Below are 23958 nucleotides of genomic sequence, written 5' to 3'. Positions count from 1 at the left end.
TGCAGGGGCTTAGATTAGATGCTCTAAAGGTCTCTTGTGGCCATAAAGTCTACTAATTTTGGAAACACTGAGTGTAGCATTGGGAGCAGCCTCTGATGTTTTACTGTCTAGCCCACTTGCTTCCTAGAATGAAGACGCATTGAGTGGGGTGATCCACGGAGAGTAGCCCAAACCTTCATAGTGTCAGGCCAGCAGCAGGACATTAGCACTTAAGGGTTTGATTGGTGGCAGTGATATCACAAAGGTCTTTTGCAGGACCTCAGCATATTGGTCAAAGGTGTTAGGGAGGTGGTAACCTCAGAGAGAGATGCTGCCATCAGCGAGGCAGGACAGGGGCGCATGGCCAGGGAAACCTCAGAGACCCCTGTGGCTTTGCTTCAGCAAGTCTCCTTCTCGAGGTTTCTCTTGAGGACTGAGAGAGTGTTAGGATTCACGTATTTGAGTGAGAGCAGGAGCCTCTTTCGAGTTGTCTCCTTTCCTTTTACTGATTTTACTAGAAAACAGACATCCCTGTTTAGAAAGTAAGAGCCTCCTAGAGGTTTTGGAACCTGCTCAGTCTGATCCATCTGGTGCCAGCTGAATTCTAGGCATGGAAAACACTAGTTCAAGGTGGCAGAATTTTAAACCCTCCCTGTAATTTTGTCTGGTAGAATCACTGGGGACATTAGGGTTTGTCCTTTTCGTTTTACCTTTTCCTCCATCCCTCCTTCCTTTCTCTTTATCTCTTACTTCTTTTGTCCTTTCTCTTGTTCCCCTCCCACCACCAGGAGTGGTATATGTGTGTGTGTGTGTGTGTGTGTGTTGCTGGGGGTGCTCTTCACCTCCCCTTGTTGGGAGTTGATCCAAAACTGTATGGTTGAAATAGTGCTTGGACTCCACTGACACTAGATGCTGCCATCGTGTGGTTTAGCATTAGTGTCTGGGATGACTTGGGGCAAGATCTCAACCTCCCCGCAACCCACTTCACTGCTGCCAGAATCCCACCTGCCCCCCCTGCTAGAGCCGCCTCCCTGCCCAACCTGGGTGGGGGTGGAGAAGAGGGTTCTGATAACTTGAGCTGTGGTTTGGAGGTGGAACAGCTGTCAAGGGCACTGAGGGGGAGGTAGCAGGAGCTCACCCTACAAGGACGGGGGTTGGCACTGGAGATTACTAGAAAGGAGAAGACGACTCCATTTTGGGGTTCAGGAGGTGAATTCATCTCTCATTGATGGGCAGGTGCTGGGTGGAAATACTGCTGGTTCCAGGTTCCCTTAATTCCCCCTGATTCCTCGGGGCGTTTGAGTCTCTGACAGGTTCTCGTTCCCTTGCAGCAGGAGGACGTCACGGCCAAAATGATGCACCAGCTCCGCATCATCCTGCACTTACGCCACGTGCCTTACACACTGCAGGGGCTGCGCCTCCGAGGCCTTCAGGAACTCCCGCTCCCTGCTGCAGGTACTGCTCTGGCTCACTGTAAATGGGGAGCTAGTGGAAGGGGAAATGGAGCCCCCTGGCACTCACTAAAAGGGAAAGTGATGGATTCTCCATCTCTTAATGTCATTTAATTTAGACTAGATACCTTTCTGGAATGTTTGTACCCAAAAAGTAACTATTGTACTATACAGGAAGCCCATGATATGCAGGGGCTTAGATTAGATGCTCTAAAGGTTTCTTCTGGCCATAAAGTGTAGTAATTTTGGAAACACGGAGTGTAGCATTGGGAGCAGCCTCTGATGTTTTATTGTCTAGCCGGCTTGCTTCCTAGAATGAAGACCCATTGAGTGGGGTGATTCACACAGAGTAGCTCAAACCTTCAAAGTGTCAGGCCAGCAGGAGGACATTAGCACTTCAGGGTTTGGTTGGGTGTGGCAGTGACACCACAAAGGCCTTTTGCAGGACGTCAGCTTATTGGTCAAATGTGTTAGGGAGGTGGTGACCTCAGAGAGAGATGCTGACATCAGAGAGAGATGCTGACATGAGGGCCAGGGAAACCGCAGAGACCCCTCTGGCTTTGCTTCAGCAAGTCTCCTCCTTGAGGTCTCTCTTTGAGGAAAGTAAGTGCCTCGGAGAGGTTTGTATCCTGTTCAGTCTGATCCACCTGGTGCCAGCTGAATTCTAAGCATGGAAAACACTAGTTCAAGGTGGCAGAATTTTATTCCCTCCCTGTGATTTTGTCCCGTAGAATCACTGGGGACATTAGTGTTTGTCCTTTTCGTTTTACCTTTTCCTCCCTCCCTCCTTCCTTTCTCTTCATCTCTTACTTCTTTTGTCCTTTCTTCTGTTCCCCTCCCACCACCGGGAGTGGTTTGTGTGTCTGTGTGTGTTTGTGTGTTGCTGGGGGTGCTCTTCACCTCCCTTTGTGGGGAGTTCATCCAAACCTGTGTGGTTGAAATAGTGCTTGGACTCCACTGACACTAGATGCTGCCATCGTGTGGATTAGCATTGGTGTCTGGGATGACTTGGGGCAAGATCTCAACCTCCCCGGAACCCACTTCACTGCTGGCAGAATCCCTCCTGCCACCCCTGCTAGAGCCGCCTCCCTGGCCAACCTGGGTGGGGGTGGAGAAGAGGGTTCTGATAACTTGAGCTGTGGTTTGGTGGTGGAACATCTGTCAAGGGCACGGAGAGGGAGGTAGCAGCAGCTCACCCTTCAAGGAGGGGATTTGGCACTGGAGGTTACTAGAAAGGACAAGAAGACTCCATTCTGGGGTTCAGGAAGTGAATTCATCCCTCAGCGGTGGGCAGGTGCTGAGTGGAAATACTGCTGCTTCCCGGTGCCCTTAATTCCCCCTGATTCCTCGGGGCGTTTGAGTCTCTGACAGGTTCTCGTTCCCCTGCAGCAGGAGGACGTCACGGCCAAAGTGATGCACCCGCATCATCCGCCACTTGCGCCAGGTGCCTGAGACACTGCATGGGTTGTTCCTCTGAGTCTTTCAGCAACTCCCGCTCCCTGCTGCAGGTACTGCTCTGTCTCACTGTAAATGGGGAACTAGTGGAAGGGGAAATGGAGCCCCCTGGCACTCACTGAAAGGGAAAGTGGTGGATTCTCCATCTCTTGATGTCATTGAATGAAGACTAGATGCCTTTCTGGAATGTGTGTGCCCAAAAAGTAACTATTGTACTATACAGGAGGCCTATGATATGCAGGGGCTTAGATGAGATGCTCTAAAGGTCTCTTGTGGCCATAAAGTCTACAAATTTTGGAAACACTGAGTGTAGTATTGGGAGCAGCCTGTGATGTTTTACTGTCTAGCCGGCTTGCTTCCTAGAATGAAGACGCATTGAGTGGGGTGATCCACAGAGAGTACCTGTGTCAAGGCTGTATCCCCACTTTGAAGTTTAGGGTACAAATGTAGGGGCCTGCATGAAAACTTCTAAGCTTAACCACCATCCCAAGGCTAATTTCCTCCCCTGGGTAGCCTTGAGAAACCTTTCACCAATTCCCTGGTGAATACAGATCCAACCCCCTTGGATCTTAAAACAAGGAGAAATTAACCATCCCCCCTCCTTCCTCCCACCAACTCCTGGTGAATCAAGATCCAAACTCCTTGGATCTTAAAACAAGGAAAAATCAATCAGGTTCTTATAAATAAGGCTTTTAATTAAAGAAAAAGGTAAAAATCATCTCTGTAAAATCAGTATGGAAATTAACCTTACAGGGTAATCAAACTTAAAGAGCTCAGAGGACTCCCCTCTAGTCTTAGGTTCAAAGTACAGCAAACAAAGATAAACACTCTAGTAAAAGGTACATTTACAAGTTGAGAAAAGAAAGGAAAACTAACACGCCTTGTTTGAAATAGGAGAGACTTGTTTAGAAAGATGTGGAGAACCTGGATTGATGTCTGGTCCCTCTCAGTCCCGAGGGCGAACACCCACACAAACAAAGAACACAAACAAAAGCCTTCCCCTCCCCAAGATTTGAAAGTATCTTGTCCCCTTATTGGTCCTTTAGGTCAGATGCCAGCCAGGTTACCTGAGCTTCTTAACCCTTTAGAGGGAAAAGGATTTTGGAGTCTCTGGCCAGGAGGGATTTTATAGTACTGTACACAGGACAGCTGTTACCCTTCCCTTTATAGTTATGACAACCTCAAACCTTCAAAGTGTCAGGCCAGCAGCAGGACATTAGCACTTGAGGGTTTGGTTGGGTGTGGCAGTGACATCACAAAGGCCTTTTGCAGGATGTCAGCTTATTGGTCAAATGTGTTAGGGAGGTGGTGACCTCAGAGAGAGATGCTGACATCAGCCTGGCAGGACAGGAGCACAGGGCCAGGGAAACCTCAGAGACCCCTGTGGCTTTGCTTCAGCAAGTCTCCTTCTCGGGGTCTTTCTTTGAGGACTGAGAGAGTATTAGGGTTCACGTACGTGAGTGCGTGCAGGAGCCTCTTTCGAGTTTTCTCCTTTCCTTTTACTGATTTTACTAGAAAACAGACGTCCCTGTTTAGAAGGTAAGAGCCTCCAAGAGGTTTTGGCAGCTGCTCAGTCTGATCCATCTGGTGCCAGCTGAATTCTAGGCATGGAAAAGAGTAGTTTAAGATGGCAGAATTTTATTCCATCCCTTGGATTTTGTGCCGTAGAATCACTGGGGACATTAGGGTTTGTCCTTTTTGTTTTACCTTTTCCTCCATCCCTCCTTCCTTTCTCTTCATCTCTTATTTCTTTTGTCCTTTCTCCTGTTCCTCGAAAACTGTGGGGTTGAAATAGTGTTTGGACTCCACTAACACTAGATGCTGCCATCCTGTGGCTTAGCATTAGTGTCTGGGATGACTTGGGTCAAGATCTCAACTTCCCCGCAACCCACTTCACTGCTGCCAGAATCCCTCCTGCCCCCCCTGCTAGAGCCGCCTCCCTGGCCCACCTGGGTGGGGGTGGAGAACAGTGTTTTTTTCATACATTCATAGATTATCGGACTGGAAGGGACCTCGAGAGGTCATCGAGTCCAGTCCCCTGCCCGCGTGGCAGGACCAAATACCATCTAGACCATCCCTGATAGACATTTATCTAACCTACTCTTAAATATCTCAAGAGATGGAGATTCCACAACCTCCCTCTTCAATTTATTCCAGTGTTTAACCACCCTGACAGTTAGGAACTTTTTCCTAATGTCCAACCTAGACCTCCCTTGCTGCACTTTAAACCCATTGCTTCTGGTTCTATCCTTAGAGGCTAAGGTGAACAAGTTTTCTCCCTCCTCCTTATGACACCCTTTTAAATACCTGAAAACTGCTATCATGTCTCCTCTCAGTCTTCTCTTTTCCAAGCTAAACAAAGCCAATTCTTTCAGCCTTCCTTCATAGGTCATGTTCTCAAGACCTTTAATCATTCTTGTTGCTCTTCTCTGGACCCTTTCCAATTTCTCCACATCTTTTTTAAAATGCGGTGCCCAGAACTGGACCCAATACTCCAGCTGAGGCCTAACCAGAGCAGAGTAGAGCGGAAGAATGACTTCTCGTGTCTTGCTCACAACACACCTGTTAATACATCCCAGAATCAGGTTTGCTTTTTTTGCAACAGCATCACACTGTTGACTCATATTTAGCTTGTGGTCCACTATAACCCCTAGATCCCTTTCTGCCGTACTCCTTCCTAGACAGTCTCTTCCCATTCTGTATGTGTGAAACTGATTGTTCCTTCCTAAGTGGAGCACTTTGCATTTGTCTTTGTTAAACTTCATCCTGTTTAACTCAGACCATTTCTCCAATTTGTCCAGATCATTTTGAATTATGACCCTGTCCTCCAAAGCAGTTGCAATCCCTCCCAGTTTGGTATCATCCGCAAACTTAATAAGCGTACTTTCTATGCCAATATCTAAGTCGTTGATGAAGATATTGAACAGCGCCGGTCCCAAAACAGACCCCTGCGATACCCCACTCGTTATGGCTTTCCAGCAGGATTGGGAACTATTAATAACAACTCTCTGAGTACGGTTATCCAGCCAGTTATGCACCCACCTTATAGTAGCCCCATCTAAATTGTATTTGCCTAGTTTATCAATAAGAATATCATGCGAGACCGTATCAAATGCCTTACTAAAGTCTAGGTATACCACATCCACAGCCTCACCCTTATCCACAAGGCTCGTTATCCTATCAAAGAAAGCTATCAGATTGGTTTGACATGATTTGTTCTTCACAAATCCATGCTGGCTGTTCCCTATCACCTTACCACCTTCCAAGTGTTTGCAGATGATTTCCTTAATTACTTGCTCCATTATCTTCCCTGGCACAGAAATTAAACTCACTGGGGTCTGTAGTTTCCTGGGTTGTTTTTATTTCCCTTTTTATAGATGGGCACTATATTTGCCCTTTTCCAGTCTTCTGGAATCTCTCCCGTCTCCCATGATTTTCCAAAGATAATAGCTAGAGGCTCAGATACCTCCTCTATTAGCTCCTTGAGTATTCTAGGATGCATTTCATCAGGCCCGGGTGACTTGCAGGCATCTAACTTTTCTAAGTGATTTTTAACTTGTTCTTTTTTTATTTTATCTGCTAAACCTACCCCCTTCCCATTAGCATTCACTATGTTAGGCATTCCTTCAGACTTCTCGGTGAAGACCGAAACAAAGAAGTCATTAAGCATCTCCGCCATTTCCAAGTTTCCTGTTACTGTTTCTCCCTCTTCACTAAGCAGTGGGCCTACCCTGTCTTTGGTCTTCCTCTTGCTTCTAATGTATTGATAAAAAGTCTTCTTGTTTCCCTTTATTCCCGTAGCTAGTTTGAGCTCATTTTGTGCCTTTGCCTTTCTAATCTTGCCCCTGCATTCCTGTGTTGTTTGCCTATATTCATCCTTTGTAATCTGTCCCAGTTTCCATTTTTTATATGACTCCTTTTTATTTTTTAGATCATGCAAGATCTCATGGTTAAGCGAAGGTGGTCTTTTGCCACATTTTCTCTCTTTCCTAACCAGCGGAATAGCTTGCTTTTGGGCCCTTAATAGTGTCCCTTTGAAAAACTGCCAACTCTCCTCAGTTGTTTTTCCCCTCAGTCTTGATTCCCATGGGACCTTACCTATCAGCTCTCTGAGCTTACCAAAATCTGCCTTCCTGAAATCCATTGTCTCTATTTTGCTGTTCTCCCTTCTACCCTTCCTTAGAATTGCAAACTCTATGATTTCATGATCACTTTCACCCAGGCTGCCTTCTACTTTCAAATTCTCATCGAGTTCCTCCCTATTTGTTAAAATCAAGTCTAGAACAGCTTCCCCCCAGTAGCTTTTTCAACCTTCTGAAATAAAAAGTTGTCTTCAATGCAGTCCAGGAATTTCTTGGATAGACTGTGCCCCGCTGTGTTATTTTCCCAACATATAGCCGGATAGTTGAAGTCCCCCATCACCACCAAATCTTGGGCTTTGGATGATTTTGTTAGTTGCTTAAAAAAAGCCTCATCCACCTCTTCCACCTGGTTAGGTGGCCTGTAGTAGACTCCTAGCATGACATCTCCCTTGTTTTTTACCGCTTTTAGCCTAACCCAGAGACTCTCAACGTCTCCTATGTCCATCTCTACCTCAGTCCAAGTGTGTACATTTTTAATATACAAGGCAACACCTTCCTGAGCAAGCTGTACCCATCCACACCAACATTCCCATCACGTGTATTATCCCACCAAGTTTCAGTGATGCCAACAATGTCATAGTTGTATTTATTTATTAGCACTTCCAGTTCTTCCTGCTTATTCCCCATACTTCTCGCATTTGTATATAGGCATCTAAGATACTGGTTTGATCTTTCCTCCCAGTTTTGTCCTGACCCTCCTTTCTCTCTGACAATATAGCCCACACTCCCTCTCATTTTTGACCCATCTCCCCGGTCTCCATGTTCCCCACTTACCTGTGGGCTTTGCTCACCTGTCCCCGTCTAACCTAGTTTAAAGCCCTCCTCACTAGGTTAGCCAGTCTGTGTCCAAAGGTACTAATAACTTGAGCTGTGGTTTGGAGGTGGAACAGCTGTCAAGGGCACTGAGGGGGAGATAGCAGGAGCTCATCCTTCAAGGACGGGGGTTGGCACTGGAGGTTACTAGAAAGGACAAGAAGACTTCATTCTGGGGTTCAGGAGGTGAATTTATCCCTCAGTGGTCGGCAGGTGCTGGGTGGAAATACTGCTGGTTCCAGGTGCCCTTAATTCCTCCAGATTCCTCGGGGCGTTTGAGTCTCTGACAGGTTCTCGTTCCCTTGCAGCAGGAGGACGTCACGGCCCAAAGTGATGCACCAGCTCCGCATCATCCGGCACTTGCGCCAGATTCCTGAGACACTGCAGGGGCTGTGCCTCTGAGGCCATCAGCAACTCCCGCTCCCTGCTGCAGGTACTGCTCTGTCTCACTGTAAATGGGGAACTAGTGGAAGGGGAAATGGAGCCCCCTGGTACTCACTAAAAGGGAAAGTGGTGGATTCTCCATCTCTTGATGTCATTGAATGAAGACTAGATGCCTTTCTGGAATGTGTGTGCCCAAAAAGTAACTATTGTACTATACAGGAGGCCTATGATATGCAGGGGCTTAGATGAGATGCTCTAAAGGTCTCTTGTGGCCATAAAGTCTACAAATTTTGGAAACACTGAGTGTAGTATTGGGAGCAGCCTCTGATGTTTTACTGTCTAGCCGGCTTGCTTCCTAGAATGAAGACGCATTGAGTGGGGTGATCCACACAGAGTAGCTCAAACCTTCAAAGTGTCAGGCCAGCAGCAGGACATTAGCACTTCCGGGGATGGGTGGGTGTGGCAGTGACATCACAAAGGCCTTTTCAGGACCTCAGCCTATTGGTCAAAGGTGTTAGGGAGGTGGTAACCTCAGAGAGAGATGCTGACATCAGCCAGGCAGGACAGGGGCTTAGGGCCAGGGAAACCTCAGAGACCCCTGTGACTTTCATAGAATCATAGAATCATAGAATATCAGGGTTGGAAGGGACCTCAAGAGGTCATCTACTCCAACCCCGTCCTCAAAGCAGGACCAATTCCCAACTAAATCATCCCAGCCAGGGCTTTGTCAAGCCGGGCCTTAAAAACCTCCAAGGAAGGAGACTCCACCACCTCCCTAGTTAACGCATTCCAGTGCTTCACCACCCTCCTAGTGAAATAGTGTTTCCTAATATCCAACCTGGACCTCCCCCACTGCAACTTGAGACCATTGCTCCTTGTTCTGTCATCTGCCACCACTGAGAACAACCGAGCTCCATCCTCTTTGGAACCCCCCTTCACGTAGTTGAAGGCTGCTATCAAATCCCCCCTCATTCTTCTCTTCTGGAGACTAAACAATCCCAGTTCCCTCAGCCTCTCCTCATAAGTCATGTGCTCCAGACCCCTAATCATTTTTGTTGCTCTCCACTGGACTCTTTCCAATTTTTCCACATCCTTCTTGTAGTGTGGGGCCTGTCGGAGAAAAACAGAGTTCTCACTATTTGTTTAGGTACAGCAAGTCAGATGCTTTATTAACTCTCACAATTGCCCAGAGGGAGAGAGCTAAGCAGGTCTCTCCCAGGTAACTAATTACAGCAAGCATTTATACCTTTCATTACAGAAATAACGAGGGACAGCTGCGTTTTGTTTATACATAGGCCATCTTGATATCTCATTTCTTCACTTGTTTTGACTCTTGCCAACATACAATATTTTCTATACCTTATCTACACAAGGTCTTCTACACCTTATATATACCAGGTCATAATGACTTCTTACACAGTTCTTTCTCACCCGCCTCACACATTCCTCGCTTCTACAAATCTCGCGTTATTAGGGTTACAGTTAGCCTAACTCTTGCTAACGAACTGTCATGCATTGCATCCCCTTCCTGTGAGCTCTTTCTCTGCTTCCACAGGCCCAAAACTGGACACAGTATTCCAGATGAGGCCTCACCAATGTCGAATAAAGGGGAACGATCATGTTCCTCGATCTGCTGGCAATGCCCCTACTTATACAGCCCAAAATGCCGTTAGCCTTCTTGGCAACAAGAGCACACTGTTGACTCATATCCAGCTTCTCGTCCACTGTGACCCCTAGGTCCTTTTCTGCAGAACTGCTACCTAGCCATTCGGTCCCTAGTCTGTAGCAGTGCATGGGATTCTTCCGTCCTAAGTGCAGGACTCTGCACTTGTCCTTGTTGAACTTCATCAGGTTTTTTTTGGCCCAATCCTCTAATTTGTCTAGGTCCCTCTGTATCCGATCCCTACCCTCTAGCGTATCTACCACGCCTCCTAGTTTAGTGTCATCTGCAAACTTGCTGAGAGTGCAGTCCACACCATCCTCCAGATCATTAATAAAGATATTAAACAAAACCGGCCCCAGGACCGACCCTTGGGGCACTACTCCGCTTGAAACCGGCTGCCAACTAGACATGGAGCCATTGATCACTACCCGTTGAGCCCGACGATCCAGCCAGCTTTCTATCCACCTTACAGTCCATTCATCCATCCCATACTTCTTTAACTTGGTGGCAAGAATACTGTGGGAGAGCGTATCAAAAGCTTTGCTAAAGTCAAGGAATAACACATCCACTGCTTTCCCCTCATCCACAGAGCCAGTTATCTCATCATAGAAGGCAATTAGGTTAGTCAGGCACGACTTCCCCTTGGTGAATCCATGCTGACTGTTCCTGATCACTTTCCTCTCCTCTAAGTGTTTCATAATTGATTCCTTGAGGACCTGCTCCATGATTTTTCCAGGGACTGAGGTGAGGCTGACTGGCCTGTAGTTCCCCGGATCCTCCTCCTTCCCTTTTTTAAAGATGGGCACTACATTAGCCTTTTTCCAGTCATCCGGGACCTCCCTCGATCGCCATGAGTTTTCAAAAATAATGGCTAATGGCTGTGCAATCTCATCCGCCAAGTCCTTTAGCACCCTCGGATGCAGCGCATCCAGCCCCATGGAGTTGTGCACGTCCAGTTTTTCTAAATAGTCCCGAACCACTTCTTTCTCCACAGAGGGCTGGTCACCTTCTCCCCATATTGTGCTGCCCAGTGCAGCAGTCTGGGAGCTGACCTTGTTCGTGAAGACAGAGGCAAAAAAAGCATTGAGTACATTAGCTTTTTCCACATCCTCAGTCACTAGGTTGCCTCCCTCATTCAGTAAGGGGCCCACACTTTCCTTGACTTTCTTCTTGTTGCTAACATACCTGAAGAAACCCTTCTTGTTACTCTTAACATCTCTTGCTAGCTGCAACTCCAAGTGTGATTTGGCCTTCCTGATTTCACTCCTGCATGCCTGAGCAATATTTTTATACTCCTCCCTGGTCATTTGTCCAATCTTCCACTTCTTGTAAGCTTCTTTTTTGCGTTTAAGATCAGCAAGGATTTCACTGTTTAGCCAAGCTGGTCGCCTGCCATATTTACTATTCTTTCTACACATCGGGATGGTTTGTTCCTGCAACCGCAATAAGGATTCTTTAAAATACAGCCAGCTCTCCTGGACCCCTTTGCCCTTCATGTTATTCTCCCAGGGGATCCTGCCCATCTGTTCCCTGAGGGAGTCAAAGTCTGCTTTTCTGAAGTCCAGGGTCCGTATTCTGCTGCTCTCCTTTCTTCCTTGTGTCAGGATCCTGAACTCGACCATCTCATGGTCACTGCCTCCCAGGTTCCCATCCACTTTTGCTTCCCCTACTAATTCTTCCCTGTTTGTGAGCAGCAGGTCGAGAAAAGCTCTGCCCCTAGTTGGTTCCTCCAGCACTTGCACCAGGAAATTGTGCCCTACACTTTCCAAAAACTTCCTGGATTGTCTGTGCACCGCTGTATTGCTCTCCTAGCAGATATCAGGGTGATTAAAGTCTCCCATGAGAACCAGGGCCTGCGATCTAGCAACTTCTGCTAGTTGCCAGAAGAAAGCCTCGTCCACCTCATCCCCCTGGTCTGGTGGTCTATACCAGACTCCAACCGTGACATCCCCCTTGTTGCTCACACTTCTCAACTTTATCCAGAGACTCTCAGGTTTTTCTACAGTTTCATACCGGACCTCTGAGCACTCATACTCCTCTCTTACATACAATGCAACTCCCCCACCTTTTCTGCCCTGCCTGTCCTTCCTGAACAGTTTATATCCATCCATGACAGTACTCCAGTCATGTGAGTTATCCCACCAAGTGTCTGTTATTGCTTCAGCAAGTCTCCTTCTCGAGGTCTCTCTTTGAGGACTGAGAGAGTATTAGTGTTCACATGTGTGAGTGCGAGCAGGAGCCTCTTTGGAGTTTTCTCCTTTCCTTTGACGGATTTTACTAGAAAACAGACGTCCCTATTTAGAAGGTAAGAGCCTCCAAGAGGTTTTGGAACCTGCTCAGTCTGATCCATCTGGTGCCAGCTGAATTCTAGGCATGGAAAACAGTAGTTTAAGATGGCAGAATTTTATTCCCTCTGTGGGATTTTGTCCCGTACAATCACAGGGGACATTAGTGTTTGTCATTTTCGTTTTACCCTTTCCTCCATCCCTCCTTCCTTTCTCTTCATCTCTTACTTCTTTTGTCCTTTCTCCTGTTCACCTGCCACCACCAGGAGTGGTGTGTGTGTGTGTGTGTGTGTGTGTGTTGCTGGGGGTGCTCTTCACCTCCCCTTGTGGGAAGTTGATCCAAAACTGTGGGGTTGAAATAGTGCTTGAACTCCAATGACACTAGATGCTGCCATCCTGTGGCTTAGCATTAGTGTCTGGGATGATTGGGGCAAGATCTCAACCTCCCCGCAACCCACTTCACTGCTGGCAGAATCCCTCCTGCCCCCCCGCTAGAGCCGCCTCCCTGCCCAACCTGGGTGGGGGTGGAGAAGAGGGTTCTGATAACTTGAGCTGTGGTTTGGAGGTAGAACAGCTGTCAAGGGTACTGAGGGGGAGGTAGCAGGAGCTCACCCTACAAGGTGGTGGGTTGGCACTGGAGGTTACTAGAAAGGACAAGAAGACTCCATTCTGGGGTTCAGGAGGTGAATTCATCCCTCAGTGGTGGGCAGGTAGTCAGTTTAAATACTGCTGGTTCCAGGTGCCCTTAATTCCCCCTGATTCCTCGGGGCGTTTGAGTCTTTGACAGGTTCTCGTTCCCTTGCAGCAGGAGGACGTCATCGCCAGAGTGATGCACCGGCTCCGCATCATCCGGCACTTGTGCCAGGTGCCTTAGACGCTGCAGGGGCTGTGCCTCTGAGGCCATCAGCAACTCCCGCTCCCTGCTGCAGGTACTGCTCTGGCTCACTGTAAATGGGGTGCTAGTGGAAGGGGAAATGGAGCCCCCTGGCACTCAGTAAAAGGGAAAGTGGTGGATTCTCCATCTCTTGATGTCATTTCATGAAGACTAGATGCCTTTCTGGAATGTGTGTGCCCAAAAAGTACCTATTGTACTATACAGGAAGCCTATGATATGCAGGGGGTTAGATTAGATGTTCTAAAGGTCTCTTCTGGCCATAAAGTGTAGTAATTTTGGAAACACTGAGTGTAGCATTGGGAGCAGCCTCTGATGCTTTACTGTCTAGCCGGCTTGCTTCCTAGAATGAAGACGCATCAAGTGGGGTGATCCACAGAGAGTAGCTGAAACCTTCAAAGTGTCAGGCCAGCAGCAGGACATTAGCACTTCAGGGGATGGGTGGGTGTGGCAGTGACATCACAAAGGCCTTTTGCAGTGTAGTAGTTCCGGGGTGGGGCTCGTCCCTTCCTGGGGTACCTGGGAGCCAGGCCGCCCCGCTACAAAGCGAATAACAGTCTAGGGCCCAGACCTTTGGGTAGGGGCTGAGCACACAATTAGCAGTTCGGCGCTCAGGCCTTTGTGCAGGGACTGAGCACACAATCAACAGTTCAGAGCTCAGGCCCTTATGCAGGAGCCTCTTTCGAGTTTTCTCCTTCCCTTTTACTGATTTTACTAGAAAACAGACGTCCCTGTTTAGAAGGTAAGAGCCTCCAAGAGGTTTTTGAACCTGCTCAGTCTGATCCACCTGGTGCCCGTTGAATTCTAGGCATGGAAAACACTAGTTCAAGGTGACAGAATTTTGTAGTCCACACGGGATTTTGTCCCGTGGAATCACTGGGGACATTAGGGTTTGTCCTTTTCGTTTTACCTTTTCCACCATCCCTCCTTCCTTTCTCTTCATCTCTTACTTCTTTTGTCCTTTCTCCTGTTCCCCTCCCACCACCAGGAGTGGTGTGTGTGTGTGTGTGTGTGTGTGTGTGTGTGTGTGTTGCTGGGGATGATCTTCACCTCCTCTTGTGGGAAGTTCATCCAAAACTGTGGGGTTGAAATAGTGCTTGGACTCCACAGACACTAGATGCTGCCATCCTGTTGCTTAGCGTTAGTGTCTCGGATGACTTGGGCAAGATCTCAACCTCCCCGCAACCCACTTCACTGCTGCCAGAATCCCTCCTGCCCCCACTGCTAGACCCGCCTCCCAGCCCAACCTTGGTGGGGGTCTAGAAGAGGTTTCTGATGACTTAAGCTGTGGTTTGGAGGTGGAACAGCTGTCAAGGACACTGAGGGGGAGGTAGCAGGAGCTCACCCTAGAAGGAGGGGGATTGGCACTGGATGTTACTAGAAAGGACAAGAAGACTCCATTCTGGGATTCAGGAGGTGAATTCATCCCTCAGTGTTGGGCAGGTGCTGAGTGGAAATACTGCTGGTTCCAGGTGTCCTTAATTCCCCCTGATTCCTCGGGGCGTTTGAGTCTGACAGGTTCTCATTCCCTTGCAGCAGGAGGGCGTCACGGCCAAAGTGAGGCACCAGCTCCGCATCATCCATCACTTGCGCCAGGTGCCTGAGACACTGCAGGGGTTGTGCCTCTGAGGCCTTCAGCAACTCCCGCTCTCTGTTGCAGGTACTGCTCTGGCTCACTGTAAATGGGGAGCTAGTGGAAGGGGAAATGGAGCCCCCTGGTACTCAGTGAAAGGGAAAGTGGTGGATTCTCCATCTCTTGAAGTCATTGAATGAAACTAGATGCCTTTCTGGAATGTTTGTGCCCAAAAAGTAACTATTGTCCTATACAGGAAGCTTATGATATGCAGGGGGTTAGATGAGATGCTCTAAAGGTCTCTTCTGGCCATAAAGTGTATTAATTTTGGAAACACTGAGTGTAGCATTGGGAGCAGCCTCTAATGTTTTACTGTCTAACCGGCTTGCTTCCTAGAATGAAGACGCATTGAGTGGGGTGATCCACAGAGAGTAGCTCAAACCTCCAAAGTGTCAGGCCAGCAGCAGGATATTAGCACTTCAGGGGATGGGTGGGTGTGGCAGTGACATCACAAAGGCCTTTTGCAGGAGCTCAGCCTATTGGTCAAAGTTGTTAGGGAGGTGGTGACCTCAGAGAGAGATGCTCACATCAGCCAGGCAAAACAGGGGCGCAGGGCCAGGGAAACCTCAGAGACCCCTGTGGCTTTGCTTCAGCAAGTCTCCTTCTCGAGCTCTCTTTGAGGACTGAGAGAGTATTAGGGTTCACATATGTGAGTGTGAGCAGGAGCCTCTTTCGAGTTTTCTCCTTTCCTTTTACCCATTTTACTAGAAAACAGAAGTCCCTGTTGAGAAAGTAAGTGCCTCGGAGAGGTTTGTAACCTGTTCAGTCTGATCCACCTGGTGCCATCTGAATTCTAGGCATGGAAAACACTAGTTTAAGGTGGCAGAATTTTATTCCCTCCCTGGGATTTTGTCCCGTAGAATCACTGGGGATATTAGGAAAACAACAAGGAGTCTGGTGGCACCTTAAAGACTAACAGATTTATTTGGGCATAAGCTTTCGTGAGTAAAAACCTCACTTCTTCGGATGCATAGAGTGAAAGTTACAGATGCAGGCATTATATACTGACACATGGAGAGCAGGGAGTTACTTCACAAGTGGAGAACCAGTGTTGACAGGGCCAATTCAAAAATCAGGGTGGATGTAGTCCACTCCAAATAATAGATGAGGAGGTGTCAATTCCAGGAGAGGAAAAGCTGCTTCTGTAGTGAGCCAGCCACTCCCAGTCCCTATTCAAGCCCAGATTAATGGTGTTGAATTTGCAAATGAATTTTAGTTCTGCTGTTTCTCTTTGAAGTCTGTTTCTGAAGTTTTTTTGTTCAATGATAGTGACTTTTAAATCTGTAATAGAATGACCAGGGAGATTGAAGTGTTCACTTACTGGCTTATGTATGTTACCACTCCTGATGTCCGATTTGTGTCCATTTATTCTTTTGCGGAGGGACCGTCCGGTTTGGCCAATGTACATGGGAGAGGGGCATTGCTGGCACATGATGGCGTATATGACATTAGTGGATGTGCAGGTGAATGAGTCCCTGATGGTGTGGCTGATGTGGTTGGGTCCTCTGATGCTGTTGCCAGAGTAGATATGGGGACATAGTAGGCAACAAGGTTTGCTACGGGGATAGGTTCCTGGGTTGGTGTTTCTGTGGTGTGGTGTGTAGTTGCTGGTGAGTATTTGCTTCAGGTTGGGGGGTTGTCTGTAAGCGAGGACTGGCCTGCCTCCCAAGGTCTGTGAGAGTGAGGGATCATTTTCCAGGATAGGTTGTAGATCGTGGATAATGCGCTGGAGAGGTTTTAGCTGGGGGCTGTATGTGATGGCCAGTGGTGTTCTGTTATTGTCCTTGTTGGGCCTGTCCTGTAGTAGGTGATTTCTGGGTACCCGTCTTGCTCTGTCAATCTGTTTCCTCACTTCCCCAGGTGGGTATTGTAGTTTTACGAATGCTTGATAAAGATCTTGTAGGTGTTTGTCTCTGTCTGAGGGGTTGGAGCAAATTCGGTTGTATCTTAGGGCTTGGCTGTAGACAATGGATCGTGTGATGTGTCTTGGATGGAAGCCGGAGGCATGTAGGTACGTATAGCGGTCAGTAGGTTTCCGGTAGAGGGTGGTGTTTATGTGACCATCACTTATTTGTACTGTAGTGTCCAGGAAGTGGATCTCTTGTGTGGACTGGTCCAGGCTGAGGTTGATGGTGGGGTGGAAATTGTTGAAGTCCAGGTGGAATTCTTCAAGGGCCTCCTTTCCGTGGGTCCATATGATGAAGATGTCGTCAATGTAGCGCAAGTAGAGGAGGGGCACTAGGGGACGAGAGCTGAGGAAGCGTTGTTCTAAGTCAGCCATAAAAATGTTGGCATACTGTGGGGCCATGCGAGTACCCATAGCAGTGCCACTGACTTGAAGGTATAAGTTGTCCCCAAATCTGAAGTGGTTGTGGGTGAGGACAAAGTCACAAAGCTCAGCCACCAGGCTTGCTGTGGCCTCATCAGGGATACTGTTCCTGACAGCTTGTAGTCCATCCTCATGTAGAATATTGGTATAAAGTGCTTCTACATGCATGGTGGCCAGGATGGTGTTTCCAGGAAGAACATCAATGCATTGTAGTTTCCTCAGGAAGTTGGTGGTGTCTCGAAGATAGCTGGGAGTGCTGGTAGCATAGGGCCTGAGGAGAGAGGCCAAATAGCCAGATAATCCTGCCGTCAGAGTGCCAATGCCTGAGATGATGGGGCGTCCAGGGTTTCCGGGTTTATGGATCTTGGGTAGCAGATAGAATACCCCTGGTCGGGGTTCTGGGGGTGTGTCCATGTAGATTTGTTCCCGTACTGTAGCTGGGAGTTTCTTGAGCAGATGGTGTAGTTTCTTTTGGTATTCCTCAGTGGGATCAGAGGATAGTGGCCTGTAGAATGTGGTCTTGGAGAGTTGCCTGGCAGCCTCCTGTTCATAATCTGACCTGTTCATTATGACTACAGCACCTCCTTTGTCAGCCCCTTTGATGATAATGTCAGAGTTGTTTCTGAGGCTGTGGATGGCATTGCGTTCTGTACGGCTGAGGTTATGGGACAAGTGATGTTGTTTGTCCACAATTTCAGCCTGTGCACGTCTGCGGAAACACTCTATGTAGAGGTCCAGTCTGTCATTTCGACCGTCAGGAGGAGTCCACGCAGAATTCTTCTTTTTGTAGTGTTGGTAGGAGGGTTCCTGTGGGTCAGTGCACTGTTCAGTGGTGCGTTGAAAACATTCCTTGAGTCGGAGACGAGGAAAGTAGGCTTCCAGATCACCGCAGAACTGTATCATGTTCGTGGGGACGGTGGGACAGAAAGAGAGTCCCCGAGATAGGACAGACTCTTCTGCTGGGCTAAGCGTGTGGTTGGAAAGATTGACAATGTTGTTAGATGAGTTGAGGGTACCATTGTTATAGCCCCTAGTGGCAGGTATTAGTTTAGATAACTTACAGTCCTTTTTCCTCTGTAGAGAAGTGAAGTGTGCATTGTAAATGGCTTGTCTCATTTTTGTAAAGTCCAGCCACGTGGAAGTTTGTGTAGAAGGCTGGTATTGTATGAGAGTCTCCAGTTCTGAGAGCTCATTCTTGATCTTCTCCTGTCTGCTGTACAGGATGCTGATCAGGTGGTTCCTCAGTTTCTTTGAGAGAGTGTGTGGCACAATCTCTCACCATACTCAGTGTAGTATGTTGATTGCAATGGATTTTTTACCTTCAGTCCTTTTGGTATGATGTCCATCTGTTTGCATTTGGAGAGGAAGATGATGTCTGTCTGTATCTGTGCAAGTTTTTTGTTGAGGTTGATGGATTTCCACTCCATACGGCTAAATTTAGTGCCTTGCATGGTGTCAAGTATCAGGGGGTAGCCATGTTAGTCTGTATCTACAAAAACAACAAGGAGTCTGGTGGCACCTTAAAGACTAACAGATTTATTTGGGCATAAGCTTTCGTGAGTAAAAACCTCACTTCTTCGGATGCATAGAGTGAAAGTTACAGATGCAGGCATTATATACTGACACATGGAGAGCAGGGAGTTACTTCACAAGTGGAGAACCAGTGTTGACAGGGCCAATTCAAAAATCAGGGTGGATGTAGTCCACTCCCAATAATAGATGAGGAGGTGTCAATTCCAGGAGAGGAAAAGCTGCTTCTGTAGTGAGCCAGCCACTCCCAGTCCCTATTCAAGCCCAGATTAATGGTGTTGAATTTGCAAATGAATTTTAGTTCTGCTGTTTCTCTTTGAAGTCTGTTTCTGAAGTTTTTTTTGTTCAATGATAGTGACTTTTAAATCTGTAATAGAATGACCAGGGAGATTGAAGTGTTCACATACTGGCTTATGTATGTTACCATTCCTGATGTCCGACATGGGGACATTAGGGTTTGTCCTTTTCCTTTTCCCTTTTCCTCCATCCCTCCTTCCTTTCTCTTCATCTCTTACTTCTTTTGTCCTTTCTCTTGTTCCCCTCACACCACCAGGAGTGGTGTGTGTGTGTGTGTGTGTGTGTGTGGTGCTGATGGTTCTCTTCTCCTCCCCTTGTGGGGAGTTGATCCAAAACTGTGGGGTTGAAATAGTGCTTGGACCCCACTGACAGTAGATGCTGCCATTGTGTGACTTAGCATTAGTGTCTGGGATGACTTGGGTCAAGATCTCAACCTCCCTGCAACCTACTTCACTGCTGTCAGAATCCCTCCTGCACACCCTGTTAGAGCCGCCTCCCAGCCCAACCTGTGTCGGGGTGGAGAAGAGGGTTCTGATGACTTGAGCTGTGGTTTGGAGGTGGAATATCTGTGAAGGGCACTGAGCAGGAGGTAGCAGGAGCTCACCCTACAAGGAGGGGGGTTGGCTCTGGAGGTTTCTAGAAAGGACAAGAAGACTCCATTTTGGGGTTCAGGAGGTGAATTCATCTCTCATTGATGGGCAGGTGCTGGGTGGAAATACTGCTGGTTCCAGGTTCCCTTAATTCCCCCTGATTCCTCGGGGCGTTTGAGTCTCTGACAGGTTCTCGTTCCCTTGCAGCAGGAGGACGTCACGGCCAAAATGATGCACCAGCTCCGCATCATCCTGCACTTACGCCACGTGCCTGAGACACTGCAGGGGCTGCGCCTCTGAGGCCTTCAGGAACTCCCGCTCCCTGCTGCAGGTACTGCTCTGGCTCACTGTAAATGGGGAGCTAGTGGAAGGGGAAATGGAGCCCCCTGGCACTCACTAAAAGGGAAAGTGATGGATTCTCCATCTCTTAATGTCATTTAATTTAGACTAGATACCTTTCTGGAATGTTTGTACCCAAAAAGTAACTATTGTACTATACAGGAAGCCCATGATATGCAGGGGCTTAGATTAGATGCTCTAAAGGTCTCTTCTGGCCATAAAGTGTAGTAATTTTGGAAACACGGAGTGTAGCATTGGGAGCAGCCTCTGATGTTTTATTGTCTAGCCGGCTTGCTTCCTAGAATGAAGACCCATTGAGTGGGGTGATTCACACAGAGTAGCTCAAACCTTCAAAGTGTCAGGCCAGCAGCAGGACATTAGCACTTCAGGGTTTGGTTGGGTGTGGCAGTGACATCACAAAGGCCTTTTGCAGGACGTCAGCTTATTGGTCAAATGTGTTAGGGAGGTGGTGACCTCAGAGAGAGATGCTGACATCAGAGAGAGATGCTGACATGAGGGCCAGGGAAACCTCAGAGACCCCTCTGGCTTTCCTTCAGCAAGTCTCCTCCTTGAGGTCTCTCTTTGAGGAAAGTAAGTGCCTCGGAGAGGTTTGTATCCTGTTCAGTCTGATCCACCTGGTGCCAGCTGAATTCTAAGCATGGAAAACACTAGTTCAAGGTGGCAGAATTTTATTCCCTCCCTGTGATTTTGTCCCGTAGAATCACCGGGGACATTAGTGTTTGTCCTTTTCGTTTTACCTTTTCCTCCCTCCCTCCTTCCTTTCTCTTCATCTCTTACTTCTTTTGTCCTTTCTCCTGTTCCCCTCCCACCACCGGGAGTGGTTTGTGTGTGTGTGTTTGTGTGTGTGTTGCTGGGGGTGCTCTTCACCTCCCCTTGTGGGGAGTTCATCCAAAACTGTATGGTTGAAATAGTGCTTGGACTCCACTGACACTAGATGCTGCCATCGTGTGGTTTAGCATTAGTGTCTGGGATGACTTGGGGCAAGATCTCAACCTCCCCGCAACCCACTTCACTGCTGCCAGAATCCCACCTGCCCCCCCTGCTAGAGCCGCCTCCCTGCCCAACCTGGGTGGGGGTGGAGAAGAGGGTTCTGATAACTTGAGCTGTGGTTTGGAGGTGGAACAGCTGTCAAGGGCACTGAGGGGGAGGTAGCAGGAGCTCACCCTACAAGGACGGGGGTTGGCACTGGAGATTCCTAGAAAGGAGAAGACGACTCCATTCTGGGGTTCAGGAGGTGAATTCATCCCTCAGTGGTGGGCAGGTGCTGGGTGTAAATACTGCTGGTTCCAGGTGTTATTAATTGCCCCTGATTCCTCGGGGCATTTGAGTTTCTGACAGGTTCTCGTTCCCTTGCAGGAGGAGGACGTCACCGCCAAAGTGATGCACCCGCATCATCCGCCACTTGCGCCAGGTGCCTGAGACACTGCAGGGGCTGCGCCTCTGAGGCCTTCAGCAACTCCCGCTCCCTGCTGCAGGTACTGCTCTGTCTCCCTGTAAATGGCGAGCTAGTGGAAGGGGAAATGGAGCCCCCTGGCACTCACTAAAAGGGAAAGTGGTGGATTCTCCATCTCTTGATGTCATTGAATGAAGACTAGATGCCTTTCTGGAATGTGTGTGCCCAAAAAGTAACTATTGTACTATACAGGAGGCCTATGATATGGAGGGGGTTAGATGAGATGCTCTAAAAGTCTCTTCTGGCCATAAAGTGTAGTAATTTTGGAAACACTGAGTGTAGCATTGGGAGCAGCCTCTGATGCTTTACTGTCTAGCCGGCTTGCTTCCTAGAATGAAGACGCATCGAGTGGGGTGATCCTCAGAGAGTAGCTGAAACCTTCAAAGTGTCAGGCCAGCAGCAGGACATTAGCACTTCAGGGGATGAGTGGGTGTGGCAGTGACATCACAAAGGCCTTTTGCAATGTAGTAGTTCCGGGGTGGGGCTCGTCCCTTCCGGCCAGTCCTCCTCAGGATACCGGGCTCTCGGCAGGCTCAGGTCCGCGGGAGCTCGGGCACCAGCGTCTGTCCTCTCCCGCTGCCGGCCAGCTACTGAGCGCTGTGGCTTGGCATTTATACTTCCTGTCCCGCCCCTTGACTTCCGGGGGGTGGGGACAGGCCGCGGTGGCCTTGACTTCCTGGGGCACCTGGGAGCAAGGCCGCCCCGCTACATGCAGTATCTCAGCGTATTGGTCAAAGGTGTTAGGGAGGTGGTGACCTCAGAGAGAGATGCTGACATCAGTCAGGCAGGACAGGGGCGCAGGGCCAGGGAAACCTCAGAGACCCCTGTGGCTTTGCTTTAGCAAGTCTCCTTTTCGAGGTCTCTCTTTGAGGACTGAGAGAGTATTAGGGTTCACGTATGTGAGTGCGAGCAGGAGCCTCTTTCGAGTTTTCTCCTTTCCTTTTACTGATTTAACTCGAAAACAGACGTCCCTGTTTAGAAGGTAAGAGCCTCCGAGAGGTTTTTGAACCTTCTCAGTCTGATCCACCTGGTGCCCGTTGAATTCTAGGCATGGAAAACACTAGTTCAAGGTGACAGAATTTTGTAGTCCACACGGGATTTTGTCCCGTTGAATCACTGGGGACATTAGGGTTTGTCCTTTTCGTTTTACCTTTTCCACCATCCCTCCTTCCTTTCTCTTCATCTCTTACTTCTTTTGTCCTTTCTCCTGTTCCCCTGCCACCACCAGGAGTGGTGTGTGTGTGTGTGTGTGTGTGTGTGTGTGTGCGTGTTGCTGGGGGTGATCTTCACCTCCTATTGTGGGAAGTTCATCCAAAACTGTGGGGTTGAAATAGTGCTTGGACTCCACTGACACAAGATGCTGCCATCCTGTGGCTTAGCATTAGTGTCTGGGATGACTTGGGGAAGATCTCAACCTCCCCTCAACCCACTTCACTTCTGGCAGAATCCCTCCTGCCCCCCCGCTAGAGCAGCCTCCCTGGCCAACCTGGGTGGGGGTGGAGAACAGGGTTCTGATAACTTGAGGTGTGGTTTGGAGGTGGAACAGCTGTCAAAAACACTGAGCGGGAGGTAGCAGGAGCTAATCCTACAAGGATGGGGGTTGGCACTGCAGGATACTAGAAAGGACAAGAAGACTCCATTCTGGGGTTCAGGAGGTGAATTCATCCCTGAGCGGTGGGCAGGTGCTGGGTGGAAATACTACTGGTTCCAGGTGCCCTTAATTCCCCCTGATTCCTCGGGGCGTTTGAGTCTCTGACAGGTTCTCATTCCCTTGCAGCAGGAGGACGTCACGGCCAAAGTGATGCACCAGCTCCGCATCATCCGGCACTTGCGCCAGGTGCCTGAGACACTGCAGGGGCTGTTCCTCTGAGGACTTCAGCAACTCCCGCTCCCTGCTGCAGGTACTGCTCTGGCTCACTGTAAATGGGGTGCTAGTGGAAGGGGAAATGGAACCCCCTGGCACTCACTAAAAGGGAAAGTGGTGGATTCTCCATCTCTTGATGTCATTGAATGAAGACTAGATGCCTTTCTGGAATGTGTGTGCCCAAAGAGTAACTATTGTACTATACAGGAAGCCTATGATATGCAGGGGCTTAGATTAGATGCTCTAAAGGTCCCTTGTGGCCATAAAGTCTACTAATTTTGGAAACACTGAGTGTAGCATTGGGAGCAGCCTCTGATGTTTACTGTCTAGCCCACTTGCTTCCTAGAATGAAGACGCATTGAGTGGGGTGATCCACAGAGAGTAGCTCAAACCTTCATAGTGTCAGGCCAGCAGCAGGACATTAGCACTTAAGGGTTTGATTGGTGGCAGTGATATCACAAAGGTCTTTTGCAGGATGTCAGCTTATTGGTCAAATGTGTTAGGGAGGTGGTGACCTCAGAGAGAGATGCTGACATCAGCCTGGCAGGCCAGGAGCACAGGGCCAGGGAAACCTCAGAGACCCTGTGGCTTTGCTTCAGCAAGTCTCCTTCTCGGGGTCTTTCTTTGAGGACTGAGAGAGTATTAGGGTTCACGTACGTGAGTGCGTGCAGGAGCCTCTTTCGAGTTTTCTCCTTTCCTTTTACTGATTTTACTAGAAAACAGACGTCCCTGTTTAGAAGGTAAGAGCCTCCAAGAGGTTTTGGCAGCTGCTCAGTCTGATCCACGTGGTGCCAGCTGAATTCTAGGCATGGAAACAGTAGTTTAAGATGGCAGAATT

The 23958-nt window shown here is 48.5% G+C and overlaps 2 long non-coding RNA genes across 3 annotated transcripts in view; both read left to right on the top strand.

Moving 5' to 3' along the window:
- Positions 1-23145, top strand: part of LOC135977870 (uncharacterized) — a 75478-nt gene extending 52333 nt beyond the window's left edge. For both annotated transcript variants that reach the window (XR_010595315.1, XR_010595314.1), the window contains exons 8-10: positions 2820-2938; positions 8149-8273; positions 23034-23145. This is a non-coding gene — a long non-coding RNA (uncharacterized LOC135977870). The remainder of the gene's footprint in view (positions 1-2819; positions 2939-8148; positions 8274-23033) is intronic.
- LOC135977872 (uncharacterized) lies at positions 14596-21278 on the top strand. The gene is made up of 3 exons (XR_010595319.1): positions 14596-14724; positions 19651-19774; positions 21160-21278. It is a non-coding gene; the product is annotated as an uncharacterized LOC135977872 (long non-coding RNA).
- Positions 23146-23958: the final 813 nt, after the last annotated feature.

Source organism: Chrysemys picta, unplaced genomic scaffold, assembly GCF_011386835.1.
Source record: "Chrysemys picta bellii isolate R12L10 unplaced genomic scaffold, ASM1138683v2 scaf55, whole genome shotgun sequence".
Taxonomy (NCBI): Eukaryota; Metazoa; Chordata; order Testudines; family Emydidae; genus Chrysemys; species Chrysemys picta.
This window is presented reverse-complemented; position numbering and strand designations above follow the sequence as displayed.